The sequence below is a fragment of the Phyllobates terribilis genome, unplaced genomic scaffold (genome assembly GCF_046119375.1).
Source record: "Phyllobates terribilis strain yellow unplaced genomic scaffold, ASM4611937v1 Scaffold_11__3_contigs__length_659146591, whole genome shotgun sequence".
In the NCBI taxonomy this organism is placed as follows: Eukaryota; Metazoa; Chordata; class Amphibia; order Anura; family Dendrobatidae; genus Phyllobates; species Phyllobates terribilis.
The window spans coordinates 479,598,085-479,604,402 of NW_027362771.1; positions in this window are offsets into that span (position 1 = coordinate 479,598,085).

A 6,318-nucleotide genomic window follows, 5' to 3' on the forward strand; every position below is an offset into this window, starting at 1 on the left:
TGCTTGGAGTATGGATTTTCTTTGTAGAGGGAGGCACCTTAGGACTGCACTCGCTCTCTAACAGAGTCACTTGGTCTCCTGCATTGTGATATCTGCCGTAGCACGCTTCCCATGGGCCTGTAGCACCCCTCTCTAGTTGCCGTATGGAGTTTGTTTTTGTAGTACTCCTCGGCACCATAGGCGCAATGAGGAGCGCCGCCACAGAAAGAGGGGAGGACTGGGGGTTTGGGTAAAACGTGTGCGGCAGATGTCACAATGCAGAAGACTAAGTAACTGCACTATCTCGCTAGAGAGTGAGTACATACCTAAGGTGCCTCCACTCTACAGAGAGAGTCCATACTCCAGAGACTGAGACATTGAAGCCAGGCACATACTCTGGAAAACGGGGGTTTAGAGGCTTCTTTATGGTTACTCTTGACCAGAAAAAAAACAAAATCAGTTGATTAAGTGAATTGGAAACTTGGTTAACGTAACGTGCTGGACACAATTATTTAAAAAAAAAAAAAAAAAACACAAAACATTTTACTCTTAAATTACTTTATAGGACTGTCTGGATCAGTGGGAGTTGGCAGGTGAAATGCTGTTAACACCTTTAAAGGGAGTAGAAACCATTTATTTAAAAAAAACAAAGTCTCAACTGACCATGCTGCACCCTGTTTCTGAGCATCCCAGTTCATCTGTAATCTGTGATGATTTGATGTAGTTCTGATTAATAAAGCGCACTCCTCTCCATTTATAGTAAAGACCTTTTTTACATGTAGGTTTTCTAAAACCGAAAACCATATAAAAATAAGGGTTATTCTGGATCCAAATGTAATATTTGCTACAGTTCAATAATTTGTTGTTTATGCTCAAAACTTTCTTCTAGCTGATCACTGTACATACAGTTGTAAACCCTGCTTCCCACGTAATGTAAACTCTACCGTTTTTTTTTTCGTCTACCACTTTTTTTTGTGTTTGCAGAAAGCGCTCTTCCCCACTGAGTGTTTAGTCTGTTCAACTGTGCGTTTTGGTGCATTTTTTTTCCCGTCTAGGCTTCTGTCGGGAATCTGAAAAAACACATTAGAAATAAAGTTGCTTTTTGTAAGTGCAGAATTACAGCAAATCTGCATAAATAGCTGAAGTCGATGTAGATTTTTATTGCGGATTTTGGTGCAGACGACAAAGCAAAAACTACAAAATGAGGTGGAAAGTAAAAAACAAAAACCTTCTTTTTGCACGTGAGAACAAGGCCTATGATGAAATGGTGATGGAATCAGAAAATATTTTTGGAATTGGCAAGGTGTTTTACTTGTGGTGATGGGATTTACTGTAACATGTTTTGGCTTGTGGTATTCATTGACTTTTTTTTTGCGCCAAATTCTCCAATATGGCACACTTTGTTCATGAATTTTGCAAAAAAGTAAAAGTGCTCTTTATTTTTTATTTTTTCCAAGTTTTTTATTGTGATTTCAGAAAAAGGAGACGTATAACTTTGACTTAGAGGGAAAAACAGTTTGGTTTTAAACAATCCAAAATTCTTTATCATATTGGTTAGTAGTATATAGTTATATGAAAAAGTTTGGGCACCCCTATTAATCTTAAGCTTAATGTTTTATAAAAATTGGTGTTTTTGCAACAGCTATTTCAGTTTGATATATGTAATAACTGTTGGACACAGTAATGTTTCTGCCTTGAAATGAGTTTTTTTGTACTAACAGAAAATGTGCAATCTGCATTCAAACAAAATTTGACAGGTGCATAAGTATGGGCACCTCACCAGAAAAGTGACATTAATATTTAGTAGATCCTCCTTTTGCAAAAATAATTGAGTGATCTCCGTAAATGTTCAGCTTGTTAATTAGGCCCCCTTTCTTGTTGTTTGTCACTAGGAAAGGCCTACAACAAGCCAGAGCAAAAAAGGAAAAATGTGCGCTGTGCTGAACCCTGCTATCAGGTGCCTGGCAGAAAAAGCTCTGTTTAGCCTGTATTCAAAAAACCATTTGTGAAGAAACTCCTGACTTTGCGGTGAGTCTAAAAACGGTCATCAGAGTAGAGGTTGAAGGTTCTCAAAAATCCCTCATGAGGAAAGGGAAGAAAAAGTCTATAGATTTATCCTCTGATTCAGATAATTCCCTCGGGTCTGAAGGTGAATGTAAATCTGACTTCTCATCCTCTTCAGCTTCTGATAGCAGTACGGAGGGGGGGTTAGACCATGCTTCCCCATGGAAGACAAGCTGATTAAAGGCGTTAGAACAACATGACCCTTGAGGGAAAAAAAAAACACCAGGTCTCTAGAGGACGTTATGTTTGGGGGTATAGAACAGAGGAAAATACGTACATTTCCTGTCATTGAAGAAATACAGATGCTTATTAAGAATAAATGGAAAATGCCAGAGAAGAGAGGTGCTCTACCCTCATCTTCAAAGGGAAGATACCCCTTTGAGGAAAAAGAGGAATAATTATGGGACAAAGTCCCAAAGATAGATGTTGCGATGGCGAAGTCTTCAAAAAAAAATCTGCCCTGCCCTTTGAAGACACGGGTGTCCTGAGGGACCCTCTAGATAAGGCAGAGGGGTATTTGAAGCACACCTGGGAGGCCTTGGCAGGTGCTTTAAAATCAGCTATTTCAGGGACCTGCACTGCCAATTCAATGATGATCTGGTTACAACAACTGGAAGACCAGTTACAAAATAAGACCCCAAGAGAAAAGTCTTCCCAATGATGCCATTACCCAAGTAGGGGGAAGGCTTTCCCTCTTCATCCAGACCTCGAAAAAGATCTCATCCAGTGGCTGGATTCTAGGAGTAGTAGAAACAGGGCTGAAATTAGAATTTCGAGATTTCCCTCAGCTGACCTTCATGTTGACACCCCCAAGAAATCATACGAGGAACAGCTAGCGATAGAATCTGAAGTTTTGGGTGTAGTCCAGAAGCAGGTTCTTGGTGAAGTACCGGTAGAAGAAGAAAGGAGATTTTATTTCCCTCCTTTTCTTGCTAAAAAAAACAAAACAAAAAAACGCACGGTAGGTTCAGGACGATCATCAATTTAAGGAGTCTGAAAAGATTCCTAGGGTACTGACCTTTCAAGATGGAATCGATAAAGACTGCTGTAAAACTGCTGTTTCCAGACTGCTACATGGTTGTTCTAGACTTAAAAGATGCGTACTACCATGTCTCAATGCACACAGATCATCAAAAATTTCTGAGGGTGACTTTGTTTATGCAGGGGGAAATAAAGCACTTTCAGTTCAAAGATTTGCACTTCGGTCTATCAATGGCTCCAAGGGTTTACACCAAGGTTATAGCCGAGATGACAGCATCTTCGGGTTCAGGACACTCTGATTGTTCCTTATCTGGACGGTTTCCTGATTGTGGGAAGATCGATGGAACTTGGCAATACACAACTGGATTGAGTCAGAAATATCTTAGAGGAGCTGGGCTGGCTACTGAATATAAAGAAATCAAAACTAAAACAATTAAAGATTCAGTCCTTTTTAGATCTTATTTTGAACTGTGAGCCAGGATTGTTTTCTTCCTGAAGAGAAGGTCAAAGTAATATCCCTGGTGTGAGCAACAATCCAGAGATGACATTAAGGAAAGCAGTGTCATTGTTGGGGACTCGGACTTCATGTATCCTGGCAGTGTCATGGGCCCAGCTACACACCAGACAGCTACAATGGGAGATATTGTCAGCCCTAAAACGTTTAGGATGGTGTGTACAAAGGAAAGTAAATCATCAGTAACAACAAATTCTCCCTCATGGTGGCTAAACATAGAAAATCTGTCATCAGGGGTCCCATGGATATCTCAAAGCGACATCATTACCACAGATGCAAGCATGACCTGTTTGGGGGCGTATTTGATCGATTGTGCAGTACAAGGTCCTTGGTCACTATAAGAGAGAAGTTCTTCCAACATGAAGGAACTATTGGCGGTAGAGAAAGCATTAAGAGTTCCTTACCTCTCTTCAGGTGCCATATATCAATCCCACTCCCTGCTTAAGGCAGTGGGGTACCTTTTTCAGATAGCAGAGCAGCACCTTCTTTCTCTGACGGAGTTACACATAAAGTGGAAGGAGAACAACTGGGCAGATTTCCTAAGTCGCAACCAACTGAGGCAAAGGGAATGGGCCCTGAATCAGATGGGTTTTCCAGCATATAGTAGACCTGTTGGTAAACAAACAGAACAGAAAGGTGGAAAAATTCTGCTCCCTAAACCCAAGAAAAGGTCCTCATGCAGTAGACACCTTTCAGATTCCATGGTATTCCAGGCTGGCTTATACGTTCTCTCCAGTGGTCATGATTCCAGCAGTACTGAGGAAAATCAGGGAGGATCTTGCGAGGATAATACTGATTAGCCTCATTTTTGCTCAAAAGACCATGGTTTTCCTGGATGAGGCTAATGTCTATTTCTAATCCTTGGATCTTGCCGGAGATCCCAGATCTGCTCACTCACGGTCCGATCTGTCATTCCCAGGTGATAGGTTTCGCATCTGACAGCCTGGAATTTGAAAGGTCACTATTGAGGCAGAAGGGATTTCCCCCAGGTTTAATATCAACTTTACTTTATAGTAGGAAACAGGTAACAACAAGAATATATGGACTTGGGGGGGCACTTCGGGAAAAAATTGGAGGGTAAGGTCCCGATAAAATCTATTTTGGAGTTTCTCCAGAAAGGGCTAGAGCTTGGGTTAGCTACCAGCATCCTTAAAGGCCAGATATCAGCTCTAGGAGCCTTGTATGATTGTAATCTGGAAGCCAGTTGGTGGATAACTAGATTCATTAGGTCCTGTGATCTGTCTAGGCTGATCTCCACCCCGAGAATTACTCCCTGAGATCTAAATTTAGTTTTAGAGACATTAACCAAAAGTTACTTTGAACCATTTTGGGGAATTATCTATTAAAAACCTTACCTTTTTAAAATTCTGGTAGCATTGACCTCAGCCCACAGGGTTAGCGACATCCAGGAAGTTTTTAAGGATAGAATTGTGTTAAAACCTGATCCGGCCTTTCTCCCAAAAGTAGCCATGATATTTCATAGGAGTCGGGAAATTGTGGTTCCATCATTCTGTGATAATCCTAGAAACCCAAAAGAAGAGAAGTTCCACAAGCTAGATGTCAGGAGCATATTGGTTGAGTATAGATCAGCAACAAGTCTGTGGAGGAAGAGCCAGTCATTGTTTGTTTCCTTCCAGGGCTCTAGGAAAGGGTTTAAGGTATCAAAAAGTACCCTAGCAAGATGGATTAGAGAAGCCTTGGCTTACTTCGCCAGTGATATTCCAGTTCCAGAGGGCATAAGGGCTCATTCTACCAGAGCTGTCGCAACCTCTTGGGCGGAGAAGGCGGATGAAGCCATCCACCTAATATGTAAGGCGGCAACATGGTCCTCACCTTCAACATTCTTTAGACACTATAGACTGGATTTATCCTCCTCTGCTGAACTAACCTTTGGTAATAATAATAATTATTATTTTTATCGCGCCAACATATTCCGCAGCACTTTACAATTTTAGGGGGGACTTGTACAGACATTAAAGACGTTACAGAATAAGCATAACTCTGTTATCAAAAGGAATGAGGACCCTGCTTGCAAGCTTACAATCTTATGAAAAGCATTCTGTAGGCGGTGGTCCCTCCTTAAGGTGGATTAGTTTCTCTATAAATCTCTCAGGTGGTGCTGTCATGGGTGAAAGGAAAATACTAAATTACTTACCGGTAATCTGTTTTCCCAGAGCCCATGACATCACCCTTATATTACCTCCCTGTTACTGGGTTTGGTGTACACTCTAGAAATTAAGCTTATGTTTGGTTGTAAATTTAGTGTTGGTTTGTACATATACAGTTATATGAAAAAGTTTGGGCACCCCTATTAATCTTAAGCTTAATGTTTTATAAAAATTGGTGTTTTTGCAACAGCTATTTCAGTTTGATATATGCAATAACTGTTGGACACAGTAATGTTTCTGCCTTGAAATGAGGTTTATTGTACTAACAGAAAATGTGCAATCTGCATTCAAACAAAATTTGACAGGTGCATAAGTATGGGCACCTCACCAGAAAAGTGACATTAATATTTAGTAGATCCTCCTTTTGCAAAAATAACAGCCTCTAGTCGCTTCCTGGAGCTTTTAATGATTTTCTGGATCCTGGATGAAGGTATTTTTGACCATTCCTCTTTACAAAACAATTCCAGTTCAGTTAAGTTTGATGGTCGCCGAGCATGGACAGCCCTCTTCAAATGATCCCACAGATGTTCAATGATATTCAGGTCTGGGGACTGGGATGGCCATTCCAGAACATTGTAATTGTTCCTCTGCATGAATGCCTGAGTAGATTTG